This window comes from Pagrus pagrus (assembly GCF_965226575.1).
Source record: "Pagrus pagrus genome assembly, chromosome: 7".
Taxonomy (NCBI): Eukaryota; Metazoa; Chordata; class Actinopteri; order Spariformes; family Sparidae; genus Pagrus; species Pagrus pagrus.
The window spans coordinates 29,884,277-29,899,772 of NC_140191.1; positions in this window are offsets into that span (position 1 = coordinate 29,884,277).

Consider the following 15,496-nt stretch of genomic DNA (forward strand, 5'->3'; position numbering starts at 1 on the left):
GACAACATCAACAGTCTTGGTAGCTACCAGTCGGTGGAAAAAAATTACAAAAGGCTGATTTCTACAGTATGTGCCCAGCATACTATACTGCCCTACCAAAAGCATGAACAACACTAACACTAGCATGAGCGATGTTAGCGTTAGTGACATTGAAGCTAGCTAGCCTTAGTGATGGTAACTAGCGTAACCAACGTTAACTAGCTTGCATTAGCAACATTAGCTACAACAAAGCTGGCAACCACTTGAGGGGGCAGATGATTCGAACAACAGCTATGTTCTGACATGAATGAAATGGAAGGGAGGAGATGGAAATGTGGCTAAATGTTATCAATAACATCTTTAAAGTCAAACCTTTATAATTGTATTTAAGTAAATTTACAACCAGTTTTTTTTTTTTATATAAAATATACCTTTATTTTGGTCACTCAAAATTCAAAGGCCCTTTAAACTATCATGCCTTCAGCATCTTGCTGCACTTTGTCTTGCATTGTATTCATTGGTCATGGGCACTGTTGTATTTTACCCAACAGAACACAGGCACTGAGGCCAGAGAGGTGCAGAGACCGTGCCTGACCCAAACGACTTCTGTGTCCGGACTGAAATGAACATAAAGTATGTACTTCAGTGGAAAGGGGGGCCTTGCTTTTTTCATGCATCGGTCTGATGAGCAAACCTGGTCCAATTTGTTAACAACCGATGTTTGTTTCGAATTTAGATTGAGCTCCGCTACGGTCTTCCAAGTCGCCGCTACTTTCCCGATGTCTCCCTACCTGCTTTGCACGACGTGGCATATTCAGAAGTTGTTAGACAGCAGTGTGAATGACATTAGCTTCTTAAAGGATATATGGAGCTCCGACGTAAGTCGGCTGAGTATGTTAAGCCTTACTGCTCAATTGACCGATAACTTTGAAATGAATAGAGCTGTGTTGCATGCACAAGAGTTTCCAGGCTCGCACACAGGGACCTTATAGCTAGTGCATTTGACAACACATTTACACAGTGGAAAATACCGAAAGAGAATGGGCACGTTGTAATTCGTGACAATGCATGAAATATGAAGATGAGAATGTACAAGTGTGTTATTAAAAGCTTGGGCTGCATGGCTCATACACTGCAGCTGGCAGTAAACGAAGGACTGTTAAGCCAGCGAAGCATCTCTGACTGTGTGGCTTATGGAAGAAAAATAGTCGGACATTTTAGGCACTCCTAACTCGCCACCTCTCGACTGACAGAAATACAGACGGAGTTGGGCATGAAAACCAAAATGCTACAACAAGACGTAGTAACAAGATGGAATAGCACATTCCTTATGATCAAAAGTCTGCTGGATGTGTGCTAAATTTCAGTCATTTGTGGGATGAAATTGTTATTAAAGTGATAATGAATAGATTAACCTTGTTAAATGAAAAAGCTACAGCACCTCATTTAAAATTATTACATTTATGTTTTAAGGTTAAACGAGATGAGGACCCAAATGCAGACACACACGGGAGGCAGGAGTAGTGTAGACAGAAACCTTCCGGAGGATGAGCGGAAGGTGGGGAAACACTTGTGGACGTCGGCCGGGACACTGAAGGAGAAACACTGGCAGCTGTCGGCCTGGACGCTGACGGAGAAACACTGGCAGCTGTCGGCCTGGACACTGATGGAGAAACACTGGCAGCTGTCAGTCTGGATGCCGATGGAGAACCAATGGCTGGAGAGAACCACTGGCAGGAACAGGAGTCAGCTGGACCGCCGACCGAGGGACAGGAACAGGTGTTGACTGGACTGCCGACCAAGGGAGAGGAACAGGTGTCGACCGGACCGCCGATGGAGAACCACTGGCAGGTGTCAGCCGGACCGCCGACTGGGAACCACCTCAATGGAGTCTGCCCAACGAAGGAGCAGGATCACTGCCCGGTGTTGGCCGGGATGCCGACGGAGAACCAGTGCCAGGTGTTGGCCAGGCCGCCGACGGAGAACCACTGCCAGGTGTCGGCCGGACCGCCGACGGAGAGCCGCCAACAGGTGTCAGCTGGGCCGCTGACAGAGAACCGCTGGCAGGTGTCAGCCGGGCCGCTGACACTGGAGCTGGGGTACTGGGCAGCAACGAAGAACCGCAGAACAGGGCGCAAGATGTCAGGGGGCGAGGATGCGGTCGAGGACTTCGCCTTCTTGGATGAGGCACCTGGTGAGGGAAGGAACAGAAAAACACTGGAAGGAGGGAAAAACACACAGGAGGAACTGAAAAGCAAGATGCGACACACAAGGGTACAATTTCAAAATAAAACAGGAAACACAAGAACAACAAGACACTGAATCATGACAACATTTCCCTTTTGAGGTTGGCTCTCAGTGCAGAGTTCAACAAAAGAAGGATAATATTATATGACCTGATTCCTGCTAAATTGCTTGGCATGTATAGTTATACACATAGATTTCTATAGGTGCGTGGCTACCTGAGAGAACAGTGGGCATGAGAGCCCACTGCTGTAATGGAAAAGCAACATGTCCCACTTCACTGCTCTAGCCAAAGCAGCATGCAAGTACCTCTCAGCTCCATGTACATCTGTCGACAGTGAACGCCTTTTCTCTGCTGCTGCACATGTTGTCGATGAAAAGAGAAAATAGGATCTTATGCGAGTGAGCAGAAATGCTTCTCTTTGTCAAAAAAAACAGGCCACCATGCAGGCCTACCTTTACTGTCGGATAGAAACATCATACACAAGTACATTTACTTTGAGAGCATTAAGTTGGGAAATGTGTAAAGACTGCCGTTTAAGTTATTGTCAGAAAAATGTTCCTGATATTTTTGTTTTGGCTATGTCTGATATAACTTGAAATGGACTTGCAGTCTAGTGGGGGTATTTTTTGGTTGCTTATTGGAAACACTGTTTCAGTGCTTGGGAAATGTACTTTGGAGAACATCAAAATGTGCACAGACTACAGTATCTGTTACAAATAGTTTTAAATTTGATAAATGAGGAAATAGGACATTTACCCTCGAGTTAAATTTGACTTGAATGTAAAACATGTTTTGCACTCAGACACTACTGTCTGTTTGCCATGAATATTGGCACGTTTCATTAGTCATAAAACCATCTCTAGATATTTAGTTTTATGATCCTTAGTTTCAGATCTATGATCCAAAGTTGTAAAAGCAGTAGTGAATTGGAATGAGGGTGCCATCCACCACACCGATCACCTGGGGGGTCCCAGCCACTGCGTGGAACCCTTGGTGGACCTGGCGGACCTCGTCCCGTGTGGTGGCCAACTTTATGTGGGTCCGGGCATGGCGCAGGACAATCGGTGTCACAGCTGCCACACTCCGTGACACCGATGCCTTGCTGAGGCCGGTGCCGTCCCCCACCACCTCCAGGAAGCTCCCCACTGCGTAAAAACGCAGCGCAGCCAGGAGCTGCACCTCCGGGCTGAGGCCAAAATTGCAGCGGGTTGCTCTCTGGATGTGTGGAGACACCGAGTGATCAGCCGTTGGATCTCCACACGGGGCAGCCGGTACTTTGCCTGGACAGCCCGGTCTGACAGCACGTCCAGTGGGGAGAAGTGCTGACGCACGTATGCATTTATGTAAACCGTCTGGCTTCGCGCACGGCGACGCTGTTGGTTTGCAGCGAGAATGTGCTGTATTGCAGCCATGGTTTATCACACGCGCGGACTTTGGCAACGCATTTATATAGAGTAGCAGGTGAAGCCTCTCTGGATGAGGTTCAGCTGAGTTCAATTAAATCTGTTCCCTTGATATCTGTGAAATGCCACAGGGTTGTTGTTTTTTATGTGTAGTACTATAAACTCATATATGCAGATGTGTGCTCAACATTGAGCATTGTTTTATTATTTCGAAAAGTGGAGAATATAAATTTCCCTGACGCGCTTGATCACTGAGCATTTGGTCGCTAAGAAGGCTGTTAAGAGTGGGTCAGCTCGATCTTACATTTCCTTCTTAGTGAAAGATCTTCTTAAGCTAAGAGCGACTCTGGGAAACACATCCTTCTTTCACAGCGTTCTTAAGAGCGCTCCTAAGAAGATCTTAGCACTTAAGAGCTTCTTAACGAATCTGGGAAACGCGGCCAATGTCAGTTGTGTTTTCCATTGTGGCCCTGTAACTTCTTGATAGGAAACAGAGCTGTAGAACTATGATTTATGGGCTTTTCCATATGTTTTGAAAATAAAAGACATTTCTTTTTCAATGTGTGCAAATTATGATATAATAGAAACTATTTATTTATTTATCACATTGATCACATCACATCACCACGCCATGGTACTCGAGTTCGGTTCCTCTGAGGTTGCACCTCCACATTCTCCCTTCCATATCTTCACATTTACCTCTCAGGTCAGTCAGCTGCAGGCTCGCTACTGTAGTTTGCAGGGTGGCCACTTCATCTGTCCATGTCAATCTCAGTGCGAGTTGTTGCCATGTTGTTAATGATTTAATTCCTTACCGTCTGCAGTTCGGTCCTAATGAAGTCAAAGTTGTCAGCAAGCGCCCTTTTCAGCTCTTCTTTTATCACATAGGTAATACCTCCTTTGATACAGTTAAGAATCTGGAGCTTTAGGTCTGCCATGTCCAAACCTCCATGCTCTGCGCTGTCGTTGGCGGTGTTGTGGCTAGGCAGGGAGTTCAGGTCATTAGCAACATTAACACTCTGGGTCGAAGAGGCACTGGGCCTAGCTGTGGTTGGTCCGATGTACTTATATTTTCTATTCCCCTAGATTTTTAGTTTACGCTGTTATGTCAAAGCATGTGCATGAAGGTTGAAAAACACTATTTTTGAAACTGTAATGGAGAAGTTCAGCAGGAGCCTCAGCAAACACGTCCTACTCCATTGCTGGCTTGCTCTGCCCCCTTCCAACACACAATCCTGATCACAATATTATACATTGATGTAGCAGGTTGCAGTGTATTGCAGAGTTACTAATAACCGTTGCATATAGCATCAGAAGCAATACTGTGTGAGAATTTGCTACTGACAACACACACCACAGAAGAGAATCTGTGCCCATCTGCATGAAATGGGTGAAACCTGATACAAAGTAACACTGGAGCTTGCCAGCCATGCTGTTTTGTTTCCCTGCAGGTTGATGTACAGACTAGAAAAGAAACTCCTGAATGTGAATTTAAATGCTTTAAAACAGAAGTTAAAGTAGCTTGCCACAAAGTCAAAGCTTAGACACGAGACAGGTTTGTGTTTTTGTTTGTTTGTGTATTTGTGTGTGGCCAGTGAACTAATTCATTAATTTGGTTGACAGTTCTCTGTGAAGTTGGCGGTAGTGTCGGTGTGGAATTACAATAAGACAAACTACTGTAAGCATTGTTTGGCAAGACAGTGATGCTCCCCTGATATCCCGAGCACCGTTAAAGGCTTTTAAAAAAGCAGATCCAGTGACTTTTTCGGCAGAAATCATTGGTTCTTCTCGTTTTGCCACTGATTGGACAACACTGGTCCATTGCTCATTTTACCCAGTGGTCAGTACGCAAGTGTGATCACTACATCACACCTGCCATTTCCTCCAAAATCACAATCACATTGCCTCAGTGTGCTTTACAATCTGTACAGTGAACGACATCTTCTGTCCTTAGACCCTCGATTCAAGTGAGGAACTGGCAAAAACTTGCCATATTGAGAAAAAAAAAAACTTGAAGAAAAAAAGATGGAAGAAACCTCAGAAAGAGCCACAGATAGATGTTGCATGTACAGAAGAGAACAACAAAATCACAGTTTACAAACTGCATTGACAGAATTTCTGATATAAATTATCTAATATATGTAAAATGTGTGGATCACGGAGGACGATTGAGCAGGCTGAGGCATCGCCAAGTGGTGCCCGGGCCACAAGACCTGCTCTCCAACATGGTGACCTAGAAGAGGGCAGGCCACACAAGATACTTAGCAGTAAAAAAAAAATCATCAAAGTGAAGAGGCATCAAATTTTACAGAAGTACAGATATAAGGAGACAATGATCCAGCGGAGCCCAGGGTATGACAATCCAGATCCATCAATATGTGAGGCAGTAAGAACCAGGAGAGGTAGATGTTCCCAAAGGGCCCATGGTCCATCAGAAGGGAGCCTGAATGAAAAAAGAGTAGGAGGAGGAGGAGGAAGAAGCTATAGAGAGAGAGAGGAGAGTGACACAGCTTGCAGCTGAAAACAAAAACAAAAGTTACAAAAATGCGATATTAATCAGAATAAGCAGATTGTTTCTTATCAGCAGGACAATGTGAATTCTAATACTACAGGTAAGAGACTCATTGAGACCGAGACCGACCCACTGAAGAAGCTAGCAATCCAAGTCAAGGATTAATTAAAGGTTAATTCAAAGAAGTACACCAGATTCTCTGATGTCAGCCAGGAGGCTGGGAGGTTATTCCAGAGAAAGAGGGCACGATAGGAAAAAGCCCTGCAGCCAGCTGACTTCTTCTTAACCCTGGGAACCGTCAGGAGCCCTGAAGTCTGAGATCATAATGCATGAGGTGGAATATATGGTATAATGAGATCTGACATGTACAATGGTGCAAGGCCGTGTACAGTTTTGTATGTCATCAGCAGCACCTCAACGTCTGATCTTATATGAATTGGGAGCCAATGCAGTGAGGCTAGGATTGGTGTAATATGATCAAATTTTTCTTGTACATGTTAAGACTGAAGACATCTGAAGACTTTTAGTGCACTTACGCAGCTGACCCAAAAATAAGGCATTGCAATAATCCAGCCTAGATGAAACAAAGGCATGAATCAGGATTTCTGTGTCCGCCATGGACAAGAAGAACCTAATTTTAGCTATGTTGCAAGGTGGTAAAAAGCGCTCTTGGTAATTTCTTTGATGTGCTGATTGAAAGAGAGGGTAGAATCAAATGTAACACTGTCGAGTGGGGCCAATGACAAACATCTCAGTTTTATCTGAATTCAGAAGCAGGAAGTTTTCTGACATCCATTTCTTCACTGCATACAAGCAGGTCTCTATTTTCGTGAATTGAGATTTATCATCAGCTTCCATGGGCACAAACAGCTGAGTGTGGTCACATAGCAGTGGAAATGTATTTCATAACTAAGCCGGAGATGAAGAGATACTTTGACTCTAATCTCATCAATTGTATCGCAAAAGAAATCTAAGAAATCATTTGCAAGAAAGGGTGCACAGCTCACAAACTGTTTTTTTTAGTAAGTTTAGCCACAGTGTCAAAGAGAAATCTAAGGCTGTGTTTATTATTGCTTATTAGGCCAGAGAAATATGCTGTTCTAGCAGCCTTAAGAGCAGGCCTATACTTAAGTACACTATCACGCCATGCAAGATAGAAAACATACAATTCAGATTTTTTTCCATGCACGTTCCATTTTCCTGCAGGCCTGCTTGAGATCTCGGGTTAAGGACTTAAATCTTAAAGGATATGTTCACCTAAATTCATAATCCAGTCATTAGTTTGGGTGGAATTTCATAGTCCACCAAACATTTCTGGAGCTTCACAGCAAAACGGCATTGCAGGTTTCTTCTAAACAACTGAAGTAGATGGGGACTATAAAATAACCAAACACAAAACAAAAAATGACTCCACACAGCTCGTCTGGTGGAATCCAAGTCCAAATCCAAGACCCAGTTTCCGACATTGATTTTAAAATATGTTATTTTACACACTTTTTTAAGCCCAATCTTCACTGTAGTTAAGATAAAAGTGTTAGCATGCACCCTGTCTGAAGTGGGTGTACCGTGTATTCTGGAGACTTGGATTACACCGGACAAGCTGTATGGAGCCATTTTAAGGTTTTTTCCTTAAAATCCCCAGCTATTTTGTTGTTTCGGAGAATCTGCAAAGCTCCAGAAATGATTTGTCTACTACTGAACTTCACCTGACTTTCCATCGACATGGGGATGAGTAGATAATGCCTGAATTGCGATTCAAACATTAAGTTATTACATTTTATATTATAGACAACATGAATGTCTGAACCAGATTTCACTGCATTTCGTCCAATGGATGTGAAGGCATTTCACTCCAAACCAAAAGTGTCCTGCTGGTGGCAAAAGTAAAGGGATCACCGAAGTAGGACTGTGTTACAATTTGTGGTAAAAAAGATGAGGACCCAAATACAAAACACCAGGGAGACGGGCAGGATTAAGAACAAAAGGCAAGCTTTATTACAAAAAGCCGAGTAAACCAAAAACCAAAAGAGGAAAACCCCAAAATACAAACCACAACAAGCTAAAACAAAGTATCAACCAAGAGGATCAAAGTACAATTCAGGAAAAAACAAGGGGAACAAAAAACAGAAACATACCACGGGACAGGAAGATACTGGAAGACACAGGAACAGACTCAGGTGAAACACAGGTGGAAAACAAGGTGAAACAGAATGAACTGACAAAGACATGAGGGAGCACACAGGCTGTGTCTCAATTCAGGGTCTGCAGCCTTCGAAGGGCGCATTTGAAGGCCAATTACGTCACAACGCCGCGCGAAGGCTGTCCCAATTCGAAGGCTCCTTCAAATGCAGCCTTCATTTCCCTCTTATTGGAGGACGGTAGATGACCTTGGGGCGAATGGCCACCACCTCCCCAGTAACTCGGTGGACAATACGGTGGACAGTGGAGCGAGGCATCCCAAACACCCTTGAGACCACCCTGTATGAAGCCCCACTCGCCAGCCAGGAGAGGAACACCAAGGTCTCAATTGTGGCACCCCATCCATGTCTCCAATCCTGTTGGAGGAGGTTCAGCAGCACTGCCAGTGACTCCCTGCTCAGCTGACAATCCTGCCTGGTGTCCCCGTCCTCGAAAAAAAAAAGAGAAATGGTTAATTAGACAATAACTACATCATTTTGGTTAATCAGATGATTCTAGTTCATTTTAGAGCTTTAATAGATGATGCCAAATCTGTTTATCGGTCCACTTCTCAGTCTATCTGGGCTTCTCAATCTGGTTTTGATGGTTCATGACAGAATATTTTAATATTACACTGAGTTCGGGGTTCTTTGACTGTCAATCAATTGTCAAGGTTATATGGCACTAAACATATGTGCCGTTCTACAGTTTATATGTCTAGCATTTGGGTAATGTATTGGCATGTTACTGACCCCTGGCTAATAATGATGATGATGATAACATTACTGTGGGTTCAAATGACAGGTTTTACCTCTCCATGTTCCTCTCTCAACCAGAGATACACCAGCTGACGCCAGCACCGGCGCTGACAGAGCCGCATCTCCTCTTCCTCGAAAATAAGGAAAATTAAAAAGAAAATCAGCAGGTCCATGAGCTCAAACATTTTCTGTCGGACTCTCTACTCGTGTTTTCAATTTCGCGGGCCTGGGCGGCAGATATCGTGACGTACGGGTGGGGCGGGAACATCTGGTGGCGCAACCAGGAAATGCTCCGACGGCTAGACCCTCCCATTTCACAATGGTGGATGCGGCCTTCGAAGGTCTCTCTGAAGGACTCGCCTTCCAGGGCCGCAAAGGCTGCGTCCTTCGAAGGATGCAGACCCTGAATTGAGACACAGCCACTGACTATATACACACAAGGGCTGATTACAAACAAGACACAGGTGAACACAGAAAAATGGTGGGAAATCACTCAATAGGAGGAAATGAAAAGCAACACACAACACATGATGGCAAAATTTCAAAGTAAAACAGGAAACCACATAACAAAACAGGAACATGAAATTTCATGGCTATATTTCATGGCTATACAGTAGTTGCTATGACATTTCAACATGTTTTCATCCCAGGTTGTCCAACCCCTCTGCATTTCATACAGGTAACTAGGTACCCTTTAGGCGCAAAAACTACTTGGTCAGGTTTAGGACATAGGATGCAAAATCAGGTCTCCTGAGAGCAGGTCCTGTGTATGACCCACTAACCAATTCACCGCAGTTGGGGAATTGTCACAGTCTATAGAGGTTGACCAGTGATCGCCTCATATTGCCACATCATAATGTCCCAATTCGAAGGCTCCTTCAAATGCAGCCTTCATTTCCCTCTTATTGGAGGACGGTAGATGACCTTGGGGCGAATGGCCACCACCTCCCCAGTAACTCGGTGGACAATACGGTGGACAGTGGAGCGAGGCATCCCAAACACCCTTGAGACCACCCTGTATGAAGCCCCACTCGCCAGCCAGGAGAGGAACACCAAGGTCTCAATTGTGGCACCCCATCCATGTCTCCAATCCTGTTGGAGGAGGTTCAGCAGCACTGCCAGTGACTCCCTGCTCAGCTGACAATCCTGCCTGGTGTCCCCGTCCTCGAAAAAAAAAAGAGAAATGGTTAATTAGACAATAACTACATCATTTTGGTTAATCAGATGATTCTAGTTCATTTTAGAGCTTTAATAGATGATGCCAAATCTGTTTATCGGTCCACTTCTCAGTCTATCTGGGCTTCTCAATCTGGTTTTGATGGTTCATGACAGAATATTTTAATATTACACTGAGTTCGGGGTTCTTTGACTGTCAATCAATTGTCAAGGTTATATGGCACTAAACATATGTGCCGTTCTACAGTTTATATGTCTAGCATTTGGGTAATGTATTGGCATGTTACTGACCCCTGGCTAATAATGATGATGATGATAACATTACTGTGGGTTCAGATGACAGGTTTTACCTCTCCATGTTCCTCTCTCAACCAGAGATACACCAGCTGACGCCAGCGCCGGCGCTGACAGAGCCGCATCTCCTCTTCCTCGAAAATAAGGAAAATTAAAAAGAAAATCAGCAGGTCCATGAGCTCAAACATTTTCTGTCGGACTCTCTACTGGTGTTTTCAATTTCGCGGGCCTGGGCGGCAGATATCGTGACGTACGGGTGGGGCGGGAACATCTGGTGGCGCAACCAGGAAATGCTCCGACGGCTAGACCCTCCCATTTCACAATGGTGGATGCGGCCTTCGAAGGTCTCTCTGAAGGACTCGCCTTCCAGGGCCGCAAAGGCTGCGTCCTTCGAAGGATGCAGACCCTGAATTGAGACACAGCCACTGACTATATACACACAAGGGCTGATTACAAACAAGACACAGGTGAACACAGAAAAATGGTGGGAAATCACTCAATAGGAGGAAATGAAAAGCAACACACAACACATGATGGCAAAATTTCAAAGTAAAACAGGAAACCACATAACAAAACAGGAACATGAAATTTCATGGCTATATTTCATGGCTATACAGTAGTTGCTATGACATTTCAACATGTTTTCATCCCAGGTTGTCCAACCCCTCTGCATTTCATACAGGTAACTAGGTACCCTTTAGGCGCAAAAACTACTTGGTCAGGTTTAGGACATAGGATGCAAAATCAGGTCTCCTGAGAGCAGGTCCTGTGTATGACCCACTAACCAATTCACCGCAGTTGGGGAATTGTCACAGTCTATAGAGGTTGACCAGTGATCGCCTCATATTGCCACAGATGGGTGTACATTCATTCAGAGCTCGGTACATCTTAACCAGGCACTAATGGGTACTTTCTGCATCTGTAAGAGACGTTGAGGGACGTGACAAAACAGCAGTATTCGATGCCCTTGGAATGCGACCAGCCTGTATATTTCTATCTGGACCAAAGTGGTGGACTGACCTACTGACATTACCATAACTAGTGCCTTTTCATTGATTCCTGCCTGAAGAACTACATCGCTGCATTAATGTCACAAAACACCACGGTGCATTCCCAGGCAATAAAGTCCTCCCACTAAATGCAAAAGTAGCTCTTAACAAGCACATGTTAATTTCTGTGCAAATGGCAACCTTTTCTTTTACTTAGAATGCATTTACAGCATGTGTGCACACAACAGCTGGTCCTCCGTGTTTCAGTGCCATTGAGATAGCTGCCAATCACAAGCTTGGATTACTGTTCAACTATCATGTGTCAATTTTACTTCAAAGAGAGGAACAAATACAGAAATCAGAAGATACTTATGTGAGCATTTGCCTTCCATTAAACTATTACTGTAGCTACCTTTAATTTAGTGCTGGAATGTGAAAATGAATGCTCCATCTGTAGAAATACAGATGTGGGAGACCACAAGTTGATAGTTTGGAGAGGTCAAAGAGGTTGTAAACTGAAGAGGTGAAACATAAGGCAGTGTTTTCAAGACTATGATCTGTAAACATCAATTATAAAGGTTTCTCCTCCATTTATTTGACAGCAGTTAAATTCCTACGTTATGGCTTTCAGATCTCCAAACACTACATGTCAAAGCAAATATACACACACACACACACACACACACACTCATGGAAGCACACCCACGCAAGCCATCTTCTTATTCAAATTTTGTTCAGGCCCTCAGCTCCCTGCATCCCTGCAGCTGTTAGTGGGTATCTCTCTTTTCATCACCCAGGAGCACCTAAGGGTGATGATGATTCATAGAAACCCAGGCAGAGATGGAATGAAATGGATGAGAGGACGGCTAAAAATTCCAGTTTAACAAGCGTTTTAATGGCCATTTATTTGTTGGTGTTAGATGTTTTGAGGCTTCACATCTCATCTGGGGCAGGGAACTGGTAACAGCACCTCTGGGCAACCAGCTACCTCCTAGTTCGCTGTGTCACTGTGGCTGACAAAATGATGACAGAGGCTTATGTACATACAGTGGTGCCACTGATCTCATTCTGCTTAGGTCACAATCGACTACACCCTTGATGATGAGAAGAACCACATTTCCCAGTGGGGAACTGTCTTTTTTTGTTGTTTTTCCTTGTGCATCTTTTTCATTTTATGTATGAGTCCAATCATAATGTACTTGTGATGTGAGCTGCTGTGTGACCACCATATTGAACAATAAATAAACAACAACAACAAAAAATATATGTATATTTCTGAATCTGAAGATTTCAAAGATCATTTACAAGTAACCACTTGAAAACACTTCATACATAACTGTAATGTGTAATGGATGTACCTTATTTTAGAAGTGATGTGTCCACTGTTATGGCTATTATAGTCTGCATCACCAGATGTAGCTTGTTGGTATAGGTACATGGTAGATTTATTTGTCATTTTTTAAACAGCGTTTAAATGAAATTAAGGATAGGATTAGGTTGGCTATTAAAAGGTTAAAGGTTCATTTATTAGTTATTTTTACAACACCAGGGTTGCAAAACCAAACCAAATTTAAGCCTTTGTTTGCTACATTAGAGAAACAAAAACAAAACAAACTATTTTCAAGAGTGGAGTGCGGGGGATGAATTGAGGAGTGGCACAGCCTGAGAAAAAGTCTGGTGGTATATACTGGACTCTGGCTATTGAATGGCTGGGCAAGAACACTGACAAGACAAACAGCACCTTGAACATGTTTCAACATCCACAGCAGGTTTCCCAGCTGATAGTTGGTTCAAATCCAGCTTAGTGAAATTCTAAGTGTCTACTGCGTGGATTTATTGACCTATACAGAACTAAATTAAAGGAGGTAGAAACTATTTCCTACATAGTTTGTGATGTCTCACTTGATATTTACCATGTGAAAATCTACTGTGATGTCACCCACTAGTGTCTGGACTACCGTAAGCCTGGAGTTTGGTATTATACCCCTCACTATCTTGGTTTTCTAAAGCCAGAAGTGAGAACCTGGGGACATGTTAGGGTAGATGGTTGTCAATCACAAGGTAGCCAAACGCCAAAGCATATCCTGCTTTATTGTCTATTTGACTCTAAATGGGACCATTTACTAAATGAACATCATGCTGTATTGAGGAAGACTTGAAACTAGCCATTGAGACCATAACCTCATTAAGAAACTGTTTTTTGTGGTAATCAAGTAAGAAGTAGGGTCATTTTCTCATAAGCTTAATGGGTGCAGCCAGACACTTCTCCAGCACTGACCCAGTGCTGTGAACAGATGTCTGGCTATGCGAGATCCTTTCCCGTTGGCTTCACTTTTCAGACCTGGACACTTTGACAGTATTTTATACAGTCAATAATAGTATTGACAACAACAAAATATATAACCAATTTTAGAAAGGTGCAGAAATGATAATATGATACACGAATGACATATCTGACCTGACACTTAGATTGTAGTGCTGTTTAATAACGGCCTAATGTGAAGTAATGTGTTTGGATCCACAGAAGAGGTCTTTAATTGTGGGTTTCAAAATGGACTCTGAACTGAACTCAGTCCCCAAGAATTCCCCAGGCCTTCACATCTAGGTCTAAAGTGTGCCCTGAGACCCAGTTTAGAACTATGATTGGTCAGTGGGACTTTGGCTAATGTTATGCACATATGTTGAATGTATTTGGTCTCTTCATGATTTGAGTGTTAACGTGATCTCTGCATAGTCAAGTATTGATAGTTGGTATGGCTAAGTTGATGTTAGAAAAGTAATGCTCCAAAAAAAAAAAAAAAAAATGCAACTAACCATCTCTCTTAACCTGGCACCAGCATCTCACACTCTCATTCTTCAGCCCAGATCATATCACACCTACATATCAGTGAGCACCACCACTGTTTCTTTTTTTCTCTCCTGTGGTCAGCCACCATCTTGGACCTGAGTCCACCCCTCATCTGCCATGTTGTAGTTCCCTTTGGTCAGCCATTTTGTTTGTAGTTTTTCATTGTCCATGCCAGACGGCATGACATCTAGAACACTAGCCACATATTGTTTGATTCTTCCAGACACACACGCACACGCACACGCACACACACACACACACACACACACACCTGTAAATAGTACATTTTAGTCAGATTGTGTGTTTTCATTGTAAAACATTCATTCATTGCATTCTTGTGTTAAATAAAATGCTTCTGAACCTACATGCTGTCTATTTAATATTGTAAAAGAGTGAATGTTGCCAATCTCTACCCTGAATTCCTGACTTTTACTAGTTGTTGATGGTAATTTTGGTTGTAGCTATTAGATTAATAATTAATCAGAGTTCCAAATTCACAGTTTAGTACCTTTTATGAGACTGAATTACTTAATTGACAATCTTTCCCTTCTTCAAGGGTGGTGCTCCTGAGGTGCTATAATGTAAATTAGATCTTATTATATAATATAACTAATAATTATCTCTGATAATCATTCATTATTATTGATAGCCAAATGTAACCCAAATTTCCTATTAATGTGGTGTAATGCCGAATAAATGAAAAAAAAAATAATAGAAAAGAAAACATCCTAAGACTTGGATTACACGGCATGAGCTGCATGGTTCTTCAGTTGTTTGTTTTTGTGTTTAAGTTTAAAACAAGTCCCCATTCATGTCAGTTATTTAGGAGAATAGAGCAATGCTGTCTTGCTGTGAAGCTCCATAAATGTTTTGTGACTTACAAAGTTCTCATTTTTGGCCCAAATTTCCTTTAAACTACATGTCCGCATTGACCTTTATCCTATCATTGCCAGCCAGCGGCTGCTGTAATGGTGGCTTGTAGTTACTCAACCTTAAAATGGACTTTACACACAAATAATAACATAGCATTCATGAACAGCTAGTGCATCCAAACAAACACGGAGGCAGTCTACAAGAAGGGCCTGAGCCGGCTTTACTTCCTGAGGAGGCT